Below are 16427 nucleotides of genomic sequence, written 5' to 3' on the forward strand. Positions count from 1 at the left end.
TGGTTCAGCCTGAGGGTTTTGTTGATCCGAAATATCCTAAAAAGGTATGCAAGTTAAAGAAGTCAATCTACGGATTGAAACAAGCATCTAGAATGTGGAATCATCATTTTAATGAGGAGGCCAAGAAATTTGGCTTCATTAAAAATGGAGATGAAGCTTGTGTATACAAGAAAGCTAGTGGGAGCACTATCATGTTCCTTGTACTATATGTGGATGATATATTGTTATTTGGAAATGATATTCCGGCAATGCAAGGTGTTAAAACTTGGTTAAGCAAATGCTTCTCCATTAAGGATCTTGGAGAAGCACAATACGTTTTGGGGATTGGGATCTACAGGGATAGATCCAAGAAACTGATAGGTTTAAATCAAAGTGCATACATTGAAAAGATCTTGAAAAGGTTCAAGATGGAGAACTCTAAGAAAGGTTTGGTACCTATTTAAAAGGGAACACTTCTCAGTTCATCTCAGTGCCCCACCACGGAAGATGAACAGGAGAGAATGAAGAAAGTCCCATATGCTTCTGCCATTGGGTCAATCATGTATGCAATGATTTGCACTAGACCAGATATGTCATGCGCTCTTAGCCTGACAAGTAGATACCAGAATAACCCAGGAAACAGTCATTGGATAGCTGTTAAAAGTATATTGAAATACCTTAGGAGGACTAAGGATATGTTTCTGATATATGGGTCTGGTGAGGAGGAACTCGCTGTAAAGGGTTACGTAGACGCGAGTTTCCAAACTGATCGAGATGATTCTCGATCACAATCCGGTTATGTCTTCACATTAAATGGAGGTGCGGTCTCTTGGAAGAGTTCAAAACAGGATGTTGTTGCATTATCCACTACAGAGTCAGAGTACATTGCCGCCTCATTGGCAGCTCAGGAACCTGCATGGATGAAGAAATTCATCGACGATTTAGGAGTGGTCCCTACCATTCAAGACCCTCTTGAGATCTTTTGTGACAACGAAGGTGCGATTGCTCAAATCAAGGAACCTCGTGCTCACCAAAAGACCCGTCACATTGAGCGAAGATTCAACTACATAAGGGATGAAGTTGAAAAAGGAAAGATATGTATTCGCAAAGTTCACACAGATCTAAATATAGCGGATCCACTCATGAAGCTCTTACATGGTGCAAAACATCAAGGGCATGTTAGTGCATTAGGACTTCGATATTCTAGTGATTGGTCATGATCTGTTTTAAGTATTGTAACGGAACGAAATTGTTCAAACTCATTAATATAATTATGGTATTAATTTATTTTGAGTTATGTTCCTATTTTGCATATTTTATCCATGAATAAGTAATTATTCTAAATTCCGTAGTCGATCAAATTTGTGGGAGCAAATGTGAGGTTTAGACTATTATGAACTCGGATTGGTATACATTCACGGGATGAATGTGGTGCAAGGTTGCAACCAAGGTTCATAGATATTTGTGGGATACAAATATTGGAAGACCCGCCCTCAAGACTTACTAAATGGAGCCTTTGTGGTTGATCACATGTAATCTTGAGTAAAGGCGAATATCATTGTATCCTCTGACCTGAGATACATATTGGGTTCGGACATTCACTAAGTATTGTGCCTTGATTCTTTCTTCACTATTCTGAAATATGGTAGTTCATAAGGAAGAACTCAGGTATAATGCATAGTGTATGTCTAGGACATATGTAGTCAAGATGGAATTTGTCCCTCTTATTCGTTGAGAGTCAGATATCTAAGGCCTGATAAAGTTAAATCTAGAAGAGAGTGATCACTCTATGTCTCTTGGATTTAACATGACATCTAGGACGAAAGGATATAATGAAAAGATTCACCTATTCATATTCGAGATGGGAACTCGAAAGGGATGATGTTATTGAATGGCACAAAGTCATAACATATTGGGGGTGATGGACGGTCGTTAGGTGGTATCCATCACTTGCATTAATTTCTTATGTTTCTCGTGTAAGTGGGAGATTGAAGGTATTTCGTATACCCGAGAGACATATTAAATTAATGTGGCTAACATGTTATGATCCAAGTCGGGTCATACCCAATAACAAACTTACCAACACCTTATTCGTATTTGATCTTAACGATTGGATCATTGATTAAATACGCGACACTTGAATTTTAAGGAAAAGGTTTCTTAAATAATATTACTTGATATGTTTATATAAGTTATAGAACAACTTATATAATAAGGATTTAATTGTTTATAGGTTAAATAATTAATTAAGTTATGTTACATTTTATAAAATTGGTTTTATAAAATATACATAATAAATAATATACATGTTTATATAATGTGTTTTATAAAATTAAGTTTTATAAAAACTGATTTTATAAAATCAATTATATATATATATATATATATATATATATATATATATATATATATATATGTATATTAATGCATGAGAAAGTGAGTGGCATGGGAGTTGGAATGAGCATGCATTTCTTTATTGATTACTACCCATGCTTAACTAAGACCATGACTTAGTATTCCCAAGACACACATGCATTAAAACATCTATCAAGTGAGCTCCAAAACTACAAAACTTACTGCCCAAAACAGGCTGTATGCCGTGACCTTTAGGGGCTCCAAAAGGGTTCTAATTTTGTTCATGCAAGTTTAATTTCAAGTGTTCTTTAAATCCTAACCAAATACAAAGGTGTTGGGTACAAGTTTGGGGTATTATCCCTTGAGGTTTCATAGTTTTGAAGCTTCATTCATCATCATTCTTTCACTAGCTGCTGTCCAGTTTTCAGGGTGTGAAAGAAGAGGGTTTCAAGCTTAGGTTCTAAGGTAATCAAGGTCAAGCAAGACTCAAGGGTGTTTTTGGTGTTTTGTTTGGTCATCCTCTTCATCATCATTCACGATTTATAGCAGCCCTTAAACTTGGTTTAAGGAGGTATAAAACTCTTCCTTTCTTGTTAATTAGTAAGCATTATTTCACAACTTGATCCAATATGGGATTTAGCTTTAATTGGTTTAATGATAACAAGTAAAATTGGTAATTTCACGCTTCCGTTTTATAATGATTCTTAAATGGTTTTAAGAGTTTCGAACTTGTTAAATCCCAACAGAGTCTTCTTCCTGATCTCAATCTGAAAACCGAGTAAAATGAGGGTGAAACACAACATAATATCAAATGTAGGTTTGGTGGGAATGAATTTCATATTAAAATAATTCATCAATTTTGGGTTTGGTGGGAATGAATTTTGGTTACAAAATTTTCAAGTAGGTGGTGGGGTAACTAAGCGCGGTTAATTCAGTGAATGGATCGGTTTTATAAGTTAATTATAATTATATAGTAATGTTTTTTAAATCCACATTTATAGGAGCAGTAAACATATAGTAGTATGACTTTAAAAAACGTATAGTATATAGTATTGTTTAATTGTTTAATAAACATTATCAATATCCTTCTAATTAAAACACTGGCTTCCAAAATTTATACCTTAATCTACTAGACGACGACGATCCTAATACTTCAAAATTCCAGACTTCATTAATTCTTAATCGCTGGTGAGTATTCTTGATGATGTTCTTGAATTTTTATTTTTGTCATATATATATATATATATATATATATATATACATATATATATATATATATATATATATATATATATATATATATATATATATATATATATATATATGCTGTAAATTTTAACAAAAATCATGTAATGAAGACACTTATCGATTGGTACTATTCATTCCTCTGTGAAAGCACATCGAAACTTCATTAATTACTTGCATTATATGGTTTTATGTAATCGTTATCTACATCTTTAGTAACTGCAATCGATACTTTGCAATCGAAGTGTAAAAAACGGTTATTTTGGTTATGTTTGCTTAAAATTGCGATAAACTTAAGTGTTTTACGACAATGCTGTTTTATATACTTTTATAATACATCTTCTATCTAACAATGAAAGTTATCTGCATGGTATTTTCTAAAATTAGGGTTTTTTGTGTACCAAAGGTTCATGTGTTTAGGTTAAACATAAACTTTAGTATTAAAGTAACATTGTATCACATCCAGATCATACGGATTTCACAAATTTATCTCTCCATATACTGTTTAGCTTTATGTTTTATGTTGTTCAACCACTGTAATTATAGAATATCACTTCGTATTTTCAGCATTATTGGAATACTTTTATTAGGTAAATGTATACTTGTGAAATCTTTATTAGATTTCTACATTTTCTTGTATGTAAATACCTTCAGTAATTTTGTTGATCAAATAGTTGAACTTAGTACAAGTAACATTTTTTTCTTCCAAACACTGATATATTAATTTTATTATTATATGGTGCTATTACACATTAGCGAAGAACATGAGAAACTATACGTTTGTTCACGTCATCAATACCCAAGACACTGAAAAACTGATAATTATTTTTATTTCACCAATAATAAATATATAGGTAATTACGTATTATATGCATCGCGGATTTCTCCTTTTTGGTAAATGTATAATGGTTAAATATTTTGTATACAGATGCTGCCAACAGATTTTCTCAATCTGTTATTTCCTATATCTTGGTCTTCAAGGATCATATATGTTTACAGTAACACGAATTTAATCAAAGTGTAAATTGTCAAAACAGGTGAAAGGGATTCATAACAACTGGGTGGTCTAAGATTATGTAACAACTCAACATTGATGTTACTAACTGGGATTTGGTGGTTTATGGACGTGATATGTGCCAAACCAATTATTTCGATCAAGCACTACTAAGCAACCCTACTGGATTTCATCTTAAACTGTTCACCCGTTCTCCATACCGACGATACCCTTCTTTCATCAAACCCATAACTGATTTCGAGCTTACAGAACTGGTATTCTCATTTGTCTACATACTTCATATTTAATTCTAATTGCTATTAAAATAATATTAGTTTAAATCAAAGGATATTGCTTTACATGATTACAGCATTTGCCTGAACAATGGGCCCGTTGCTCTTATCTGCCTGAATCCCCAACAACCAATGTTTTCATAACTCACTTGGAGGCTATAAAGTAAAGGTAGAGGTTAAGTTAGGCCCATATAATGAAATGGTTTTTACAACTGGGTGGGAACAAGTTATGGAAGATCTTATGCTTGAAACTAAGGATTGTTTAATTCTGTATAATACTGACGATATCAACTTTCATATGGTCATGTACGGTTATGATGGGTGTGAGTGGATAACTCCAGACATAAAACGTGTGTTGGAGATAAATAAAGCTACAAACGGATCATTCTTTAGTGATCTTGATGATAATGAAACTGATGAAGAAATGAAACAAGAACCTGATGTCAAGTCTGACGACATAACAGTTACTTTTTAGGTGCCATATGGAGGTTACTTGGTACGCTTCTTACAATCTCTTATGGTATTAAATTTCAATATTATATGTTCACAATATATACCACAACTTTCAATTTAATGCATTTTACATTCCAATTGTACTTTCATTTTTCATAGGAATTCCCGTCTGAATTTGTTGGTCTTCATGGAGTAAACGACAGTTGTACTGTCATTTGAAAAAATGCTCAAGGTGACATATTTCATTGGTATGTTAAAGAAGATAAAACCAAGAATCTTCCAAATCTCTACGTGTCCGGTAGTTGGCTCAAATTTGTACGAGATAATAATTTAAACCCACGTGATGTGTGTGAAGTTGTCTGGAAAGGTAACATCGGAGAGTTCTGACTGGTTGGTGTTAAAAAACATACTTGGATGTAACCCGTTCAATCTACGCCAGATGCGAAATGTTGTGCTAGCTATTTTGTCTAATTATGTTTTGATACAATTGGCAACGTTGTTATTACTTTTTTAAACTACCGTCTATGTAATTAAGCGTTGCTTAACATGTATGTAATTAAATATCGAACTTTATTGCAAACTACCGTCTATTGTAAACTACCATCTATTGATAGAACTGGCTATCCTATATTGCATATTGAACTTTATATTGCCTGCATTACGTTTTTATTTCTTACAATTTAATTCAGAAACAATGTAAAACATATCATATTTCAGGAACCACTCAACCAAAATTGCTCCTGTACTATAATGACCAATTTAACCTTTGAGGATAATTTTACCATTAAATGATAATTTTACCAGTTTGATGATTTTTTCAACTCATAATGCCTAATTTACCCTTAGATGCGGAAAATTTGAAAAACCTCATAATAACTAATTAATTACCATTTCTTGATAATCTAATAACCTCATAATTACCAATATACTCTTAGATGATAATTTCACGTATAAAGTTGTTAGGTTTAGTTTACTGGTTTCGAGCAATGTCCGGGATTGCCTATTGTATTTTATTTCTTCTTATTTATCTTATTGAGAAAAAGATCTTATTATAAAGTTTTCGTGTTTAGCTAGCGCGAAAAAATGTAGTTCATATACGTATCTAAAAGGCATTAACTACATATATGACCAAATATACATAGCATAATACTTGATTATACTATATAATATTTTATTATAAATTCAGTAACTAATAATCAAATTACCCTTTGATTATGATTTCACCATAAAATGACGATTTTACCTTAAACCATAAAACTACAAATTACACTTACGGGCAGTGTACCCGATCATGCAATAGTATATGAAAGGGTAAATGTCGATTATTATCAGATTATAAAAGGATTGTGCATTTTCGTTCTCATCGGATCATGGAGCCCATAGAAGGTAACCTCTGGTGGCTTATAGGATAATTTGAAAAATCGGCCCCAATTTAGCTAATATATACATGAGTTCTATATCTCATGCAATTTCGATATTGGAGTTACCAATTTACCCTTTGATGATAATTTTGCCTTTTAATGATAATTTTTCCCTTTTTATGATAATTTCGGCTCATAATACCTAATTTAATCTTAGATTTCAATTTGATCAACTCATAATTAATTACTGTAACACCCCGTCAAAATCCATTAACGGAATGTTAACTCTGGTCCCAGTTCTTGGCTTGACTTCTATGTAATAGCAATAATTTACAGCAGAAGCAATTAACACCTGAGAATAAAACACGCAAAACGGATCAACAATAATGTTGAGTAAATCTACAGGTTTTAGGTAAACAATACAGTATGTTTAAGAAATGATATTCTGAAACAACCCAACCCGTCTTTAACCCGAAATTTTTTTTTTAAACATATACGACATTGTACAACATTCAAATATGTTACTCGATTAATAAACAACCACCATGACATAAAAGGTTTCGTACAACACTTCGAGTATTTAAAATTTAGTACAATTCAAAATGTAATAACGACCCATGAGTTTAATTGCCAAACAAAATACCAGCATGGCGTTTGGGGTTAAACTACCCAACTAGGTGGCATCCAAAAATTCCATCCAATAGCCCACTAGATGGAGGTCTCTAATCCAAACGAATACCCTTGCCCTTGTCCACGCTGGAGCCTAAAAAGGTAAACAACAAGAGGGTAAGCAAAACGCTTAGTGAATGCAATAATTATACACATACATATATAATCTACTTACTTGCAATCACTTACACAATTACTACATACACGCTAGAAATCTAGTTATCATACCATCGCAAAGTATAACGCTAAAACTCCAATACCACAGGATAGCACAAACAATAGCATATAACCCGAACAATATAATACGCTAGTAATAAATCAACACATAACCATGGTTAACCAAAGTACAAGGGAATGGTACTCGCATTTCCCATCGGTGTTTACAACAACCATTAGTGTACAACGACGTATAACACTAACCTCTGGGTGGTATCGACGCCCGAACTTTAAACCACCTGCTACGTGAGATGTGGTATCGAACGTCTGAACTTTAACCTACACTTTACGCCCACACACACACATGATGATATGGTATCGAACGCCCGAACTTTAAACCCATATCCCACGTCAACAGGATGTGGTATCGTACGCCCAAACTAAAACCCTACATCGCATTTCGCACAAGTAAATTCATTACATACACACTTGCATAATTATTGCACTCACCTTAACGCATTCGGTGAATGATAAACCAAGCTCGAAACCTTCAATGTAACGCACCTATAACATTATACACATAATCAATCACATGATAAAGTTGGTCAACCAACTCACTCACCATCCTAGTGTCATTTCGACCCATAGTGCAAATGTGACCCATTTGCACCCTTAACTCTAACACTAGGTCGAGATTATGCCAAAACACTAGCATCAATCGATTATGGTCATATTAAACTTATTAACACAAGGTTAGTGTGTTTTATTACCCATTAAGCAACTTAGGTCACCTAAGACTCATTTGACCCAGTTCAAGGTCAACACCCCCATTTGGGTCATCCAAAAATCCCATTAACACCCATTCACTTAACAACAAAGTTTGTTAGTGATTAACTAACCAATTAAGACCCATAAACACAATTATCACATCAAAAACCTAGGTTAGTCATTATTGGGTTCTTATGACCCAATCTTACCCAAAAACCCTCAAATCACTAACAAATGGGTCGGTTCACTACTAACTCAACCCCTAACCCTCAAACAAATCAAAGTAAAGAAAATTAAGATTAGGACATACCACCACAATCAAAACGTAGCTAGTAACGAGGTGAGCAACTTTAACTCTTGCGACTTGACCCGATTCACTCTTCTTCTTCCTCAAACCAAGCTCTCTCTCTCTAAAATGGGTTCCTCTCTCTAGAAATGGATAAGAGTGTTTGAGAAGGTGAAATGAGGATAAGAATGAGAATGGATCAGTTTTAATGGCTCAAAACCGACCCCCAAGTGAAAAGACTCAAATACCCCTCATTAAAACTCAAAATATACAGAAAATCACCAAAAATACGTTCCAGCCGCAATTTGCGCCTCCTAGTCGCAAATTTCGGCCGGGGCGCAAAAGTGGGTCGCAAAAATGCGCCCATTTGGGCACTGAAGAACCCCAGCCAGCCGCAATTTATGCCTGACACACGCAATTTGCGCCTGGCACATTTTTTTTCCGGTTTTTTAACTTGTTTTGGTCGTAACTTTTAGACCGTAACTCCGTTTTTGATGAATCAAATATCTTTGGAAACCACATAAGGTCTACTTTCCAATGGTAAAGTTCTAAAACACTAAATCAAAATTTATTTAGGGTCAAAAGATACGTTTACATAACATGTAAGTTAAATGACGTCCAAGTTTTAATGTTTACAAACCCAACTTCGAATCTAGGAAACTAAACAGCACCACAAGCAACATATTACAGAAAAACGGGGTGTTACAACTCTCCCCACTTGAATTGGATCGCATCCCCACGATCCACGCCGCATGACAAGCCGAAAGATACACCAACATGAACTCTTCGGGTTCCCTTGTAAACTCTGAACCTTTCCGATGCCGCCATTGCACTTTTATAGAACATCTTAACTTTTTCATCAAGGATGGCTATTAGTTCTTCGACATACTCTAACTTGTTGTTCAAAGAAATCTCATCCAATGGCACCCACTCCGAGTCATCCGCAAGACACTTACGGAGATAGGAAACTGGAATGTGTTGTGAATTCTAGCAAGCTCTTCGGGTATCTCTAGTTTGTAAGCAACCTCACCTACATGATCCAAAATTTTGAATGGTCCAATAAACCGAGGAGGTAACTTTCCCTGCTTTCAAAATCGAATAATACCTTTCCATGGCGAGACTTTAAGCATCACCATGTCACCTTCTTGGAACTCAATTGGTCGCCTACATTTATCAGCATAATTTTTTTTGTCTATCTTGCGCCACCTTAAGTCGAGCCCGAATCATTTCAATTTTACTATTCGTCTCTAGCACCAAGTCGGTACTCCCGACTTCTTTTTGACCCACTTCACCCCAACAAACCGAAGTTCGGCACCTTCACCCATAGAGCTTCTCATAAGGTGGCATCCCGATACTAGCATGGTAACTATTATTGTACGAGAATTCCACCAAAGGTAAGTGTTCATCCCAACTACCACCAAAATCAATAACACACGCTCGCAACATATCCTCTAACTTTTGATTCGTATGTTCGGTTTGCCCGTCCGTTTGAGGATGATACGCCGTGCTCATCTTCAATTGTGTACACATATCCTCATGAAACTTATTCCAAAATCGGGATGTGAAACGAGTATCCCGATCCGAAACAATATATATATGAATCCCATGACTTGATATCACTTCCTTGATCAACAACTTTGATAAATTCTCTGATGATATTGTCTCTTAAATGGGAAGAAACAATGCACTCTTCTTCAACCGATCAACTATCACCCAAATCGTGTCAAATTGAGTACTCGCCGTCTTCGGTAACTTTGTAATAAAATCCATAGTAATGTGCTCCCACTTCCATTTCGGGATTTCTAACGGTTGCAACATACCATATGACTTTTGATGTTCGACCTTAACTTGAAAACACGTAACGCATTGTTCAACATACTTAACCACGTCACGTTTCATTCCGGGCCACCAATACTCTTTCTTCAAATCAAGGTACATCTTCGTCGCACACGGGTGAATGGAATACTTTAACTTATATGCTTCATCAAGTAGCACTTGTCGGTAATCACCCATCTTAGGCACCCACACTCGTCATTGAAAGGACAACAAACCATGCGGGCCTAAGGTAATTGACTCCGTTTGCCCCATGATTCGTTCTTCACACTTATTGTTAACAAAAGTTTCAATTTGAATCTCATCAAGCTTTGCAAGAAAATCGTTAGTAATGGTCATGCGCAATGATCCCACTCATATTGCCGGATACTGACTCTTTCGACTCAACGAATCCGCAACCATATTCGCCTTACCCGGATGGTAAAGTATCTCACAATCGTAATCTTTCAACAAATCGATCCACCTATAATGGTGTATCTTAGGGGATACACGCATAAAAACATCATTTTTATACAGAAAAATGGATCAAGCGACACAAAACATAACGAAATTTGGCGGATTTCAGTGTTAGCCGCCTAGCATTTAGCAGGCCGCCCAGCGTCAAGCGTAAGCCCAGCAGACAACTTCTATGCTTAAGCCCTTTAACTCTGCGCGTGAACGGCACGCAGCCACGTTAGCACAGGCCACCGACCTTTCGGATATTTCATGTAACAGAACCACTCAGTAATTGACACGTTTATCCCGAGAATTACAGACATTCCGTGCCTATAAATAGACCCCCTGGGTCACCACATTTCACATCTGAACTTCATTCAGAGAGAAGTACACTTTCTCTCTCACACAGTTCTTTCTCACTCAAAACACACATTAGCCGCTTAGCATAAATACGCTAGATGGATCAATTACAGATTCATCCCTAGATTGATTGAAACCACCCCACGGATCTCTCATCCATGTTCCAGGTCTGTAGAGATTATTTCTCGGGGGCAAACAACAATCAACATCATACGCCACACGCTGAGCAGCTATTGTCTTGTACTGGTACCTTACAGCCTCTATACGGAAAATCGTACCAACAACCTACGTTGACAATTATTCAAATCCCATTGGTCAAAGAGATGTTTCAAACTCTCATGATCCGAATAAATCATACACTTGACACTATACAAGTAGTGGCGCCAAATTTTCAATGCATGAACCACTGCCGCCAATTCAAGGTCATGAGTCAGATATCTCTTTTTGTGTTCCTTTAATTGTCTAGAGGCATAAGCGATGACTTTACCCCGTTGCATTAAAACACATCTGAGCCCATTGATTGAAGCATCACAATAAACCATCATTTCTTCAATACCTTCCGGTAATACCAACACTGGAGCTTGACAAAATTTCTCTTCAACAATTGAAAATCAATTTTTGCTCATTCCCCCAATTAAATCTTACATTCTTCCTCGTCAACTTGGTTAATGGAGAAGCGATTTTTGAAAAGTATTGAATAAACCGACGATAATAACCGGCCAATCTGAGAAAACTTTATATTTCCGTTGGTGTCAGTTGTTCCCAACCCTTTACCGCCTCTATCTTCCCCGAATCCACTTGAATACCTTCTTTATTCACAATATGGCCAAGGAATTGCACTTCCCTTAGCCAAATTTCACACTTTGAGAATTTAGCATACAACTTCTCCTTCCGCAACGTCTTCAACACTTCACACAATTGATGTTCATGCTCCTTCATACTCTTAGAAGAGACAAGTATGTCGTCAATGAACACAATTACCGACTTGTCCAACATAGTTTGGCACACTCGGTTCATAAGATCCATGAATACCGCCGGTGCATTCGTAAGACCGAAAGGCATAACTACAAACTCATAATTCTCGTAACGTGTTCGAAAGGCCGTTTTCTCAATATCTTCCTCACGGACCTGCATTTGGTGATAACCGGACCATAAGTCAGTTTTAGAAAAATAAGTCGCGCCTTGGAGTTGGTCAAACAAATCGTCAATCCGAGGCAATGGATAACGATTCTTGATCGTCACTTTGTTCAACTCCCGATAATCGATACACATCAGCATACTACCATCTTTCTTCTCCACTAACAAAACCGAAGCACCCCATGGTGAAGCACTCGGTCGAATGAAACCCTTTTCAAGTAACTCTTGGGTTTGATTCAAAAAATTTTGCATTTCCGTTGGCGCTAAACGATAAGGAGTTTTAGCAATGGGAGTAGCCCCTGGAACCAACTCAATGCGAAATTCAACTTGTCTTTCAGCCGGAACGCCGATAACTCATCCGGAATATCACGAATGGATGGTGGCTCTTCACGAGTATCAATCACATGTGCGAGAAAAGCCATGCCACCACTACTAAGTAAACATCGTGCCTTGCATAAGTGCATAATGGCACAAGTCTTCTTTGTTTCTCGCCATGAATAATTAACTCTCCCCCACTTGGGGTCTTTATGCGAATGAACTTTTCATGGCATGCAATATCGGCTCTATAACGATCGAGCCAATTCATACCAACAACGATATCAAACTCACCCAAAGTCATCGGGATAAGATCAATTTTAAAGGTTTCAGAACCAAACACAATATTACATTCTTTACACAAATCAACCCCTAGCACCGTCTTACCATCCGCTATTTTGACTTCTACTGGATGACTCAACTTAGCTAGTGGTTTATTAAGCTTAGGCACAAATCTTGGTGACACAAACGATAAATTAGTACCGCTATCAAATAGTATCCTTACCGGATTAGAGTTAACCATGAAATTACCTGAGACAACTTCATTGGATTGCTTGGATTCGTCATTAGTCATCAAATAATTTCGTCCCCTAACCGTACCCGCCGCCTTCTCCAACCTCTTAACTTGATCACCCCGCAAATCGGGACACTCCGACTTTCAGTGTCCTTCTTTTTGACAATTAAAACAAGTGATTTTGTTAGTAGATGGTTTTGGGCAATCACGAGAGATGTGACCCTATTGCCCACAATTGTAGCATGTGACCATCTGACTATATGAAACACCCCTCTTCACACTACCGAAGCTCTCGGTCGCCCCTTTATTCTTCTTATTAGAATGACTAGTAGCTTCAAACTTTCTTTTGCTAAAAGCGAAGTCAATCTTTTTTTGGAACGAGCAACTCAAAACCCTTAGCTATATCAAACAACTCATCAAAAGTTTTCACTGAATTCCTACTAATCCTTTCTTGATAGTTGTCGTTCAAGGTTCGATAAATATCTTCCTTCAACATATGGTCATTCCCGACATACTCAGGGCAAAATTAGGTCTTCGATAAGAAAGTGGACTTGAGAGTGTTCAAATCCGTTGACCCTTGCCTCAAAGCACGCAACTCGCCCTTAAGCCTCAAAAGATCGGTCGAAGTTCGGTATTCTTTGAAAAACTCTGCCTTGAATTCATCCCACGTCAAACTCATACTTTGCTCTTCACCATAAAGTCGGACTTTTGCGTCCTACCACAACTTGGCATCACCCCTTAACATACTACTTTCGTACCTCGTCTTCTTATCCAGAGGGCATTCACTAGTACGGAAAGCCCCCTCCATATCGGAGATCCAACGGTTGCTCTTTAGTGGGTCTCGTTCACCATCAAATGTGGGAAGTTGAGCATCCTTGAAATTCTTATAGTGGAAGTCTCACCTTTCAACATTATCGCCTTGAACAATAGCATTAACTTGTTCCTTAATTAGATCGGTTACTTGCTCGTCAACCAACTCTAGGAACATTTTATTAACGTCCGCTAGAAAGGCCGCGTGATGCTTTTGTAAAATGGCCTCAACCTTGGCCGTGAACTCGGAGTCTTCGCTCGTACCTTCGTTATCGGTATCGTGCCCGTTTCTCATCTTCATTCTAAGAAACGAAATAAATTAATTAACAAAGCACACATAAAATACACACACCATCCCATCTTTCTTGATAATTGTCATATATCACTCGTTTGATACGATTTGGATCCCGTAGCAATGTTAGATAATCATTGCTATGCGAGCACGTCGCATCAACTCATTAGTACAACGATCATCTCGTTCGATGATAACAAACATAATACAAAACAATTATCAAAAGGTTAGTTCACCAAAACCTAGGCACTAACCAATCCCGGTCCGACCCGTATCCTACAAGTCCCGCATAAAACACGCTCACAATAAAGTCTAAGTCTAGACACCTATCTCAAGTCACATAAATCCCTTAGACCATGCTCCGATACCACTTGAAACAACCCAACCCGTCTTTAACCCGACAAATTTTTTTTTAAACATTAACGACATTGTACAACATTTAAATACGTTACTCGATTAATAAACAACCACATGACATAAAAGGTTTCATACAACGCTTCGAGTATTTAAAATTTAGTACAATTCAAAATGTAATAACGACCCATGAATTTAATTGCCAAACAAAATCCGAGCATGGAGTTTGGGGTTAAACTACCCAACTAGGTCGCATCCAAAAATTCCCTCCAATAGCCTACTAGATGGAGGTCTCTAATCCAAACGAATACCCATGCCCTTGTCCACGCCGAAGCCTAAAAAGGTAAACAACGAGAGGGTAAGCAAAACACTTAGTGAATGCAATAATTATACACATACATATATAATCTACTTACTTGCAATCACTTACACAATTATCGCATACACGCTAGCAATCTAGTTATCATACCTTCGCAAAGTATAACGCTAAAACTCCGATACCACATGCTAGCACAAACAATAGCATATAACCTGAACAATATAATACGCTAGTAATAAATCAACACATAACCATGGTTAACCAAAGTACAAGGGAATGTTACTCGCATTTCCCATCGGTGTTCGCAACAACCATTAGTGTACAATGACGTATAACACTAACCCCTAGGTGGTATCGATGCCCGAACTTTAAACCGACCCGTTACGTGAGATGTGGTATCGAACGCCCGAACTTTAAACCCACATTTCACACCCACACACACACCTAATGATATGGTATAGAACTCCCGAACTTTAAACCCATATTCCACGTCAACACGATGTGGTATCGTACACCCGAACTTAAACCCCACATCGCATTTCGCACAAGTAAATTCGTTACCTACACACTTGTATAATTATTCCACTCACCTTAACGCCTTCGATGAACAACAAACCAAGCTCGAAACCTTCAATGTAACGTACCTATAACATTATACACATAATCAATCACACGATCAATTTGGTCAACTAACTCACTCACCATCCTAGTGTCATTTCGACCTATAGTGCAAATGTGACCCATTTGCACCCTTAACTCTAACACTAGGTCGAGATTACGCCAAAACACTAGCATCAATCGATTATGGTCTTATTATAATTATTAGCACAGGTTAGTGTGTTTTCTTACCCATTAAGCAACTTAGGTCACCCAAGACTCATTTGACCAATATCAATGTTAACACCCCCATTTGGGTCATCCACAAATCCCATTAACACCCCTTCACTTAACAACAAAGTGTGTTAGTGATTAACTAACCAATTAAGACCCATAAACATAATTTTCACATCAAAACCATAGGTTAGTCATTCATGGGTTCTTACGACCCAATCTTACCTAAAAACCCCCAAATCACCAACAAATGGGTCTTAGGTTCACTAATAACTCAAACCATAACCCTCAAACAAATCAAAGTAAAGAAAATTAAGATTAAGATATACCACCACAATCAAAACGTAGCTAGTAATGAGGTGAGCAACTTTAACTCTCGTGACTTGACCCGATTCATTCTTCTTCTTCCTCAAACCAAGATCTCTCTCTCTCTCTCTAAAATAGGTTCCTCTCTCTAGAAATGGATGAGAGTGTTTGAGAAGGTGAAATGAGGATAAGAATGAGATTGGATCAGTTTTAGTGGCTCAAAATCGACTGCAAGTGAAAAGACTCAAATACCCCTCATTAAAACTCAAAATATTAAGAAAATCACCAAAAATACGTTCCAGCCGCAATTTGCGCCTCCTGGCCGCAAATTATGGTCGGGCCGTAAAAGTGGGCCGCAAAAA

The sequence above is a fragment of the Rutidosis leptorrhynchoides genome, chromosome 1 (assembly GCF_046630445.1).
Source record: "Rutidosis leptorrhynchoides isolate AG116_Rl617_1_P2 chromosome 1, CSIRO_AGI_Rlap_v1, whole genome shotgun sequence".
NCBI classification, from domain to species: Eukaryota; Viridiplantae; Streptophyta; class Magnoliopsida; order Asterales; family Asteraceae; genus Rutidosis; species Rutidosis leptorrhynchoides.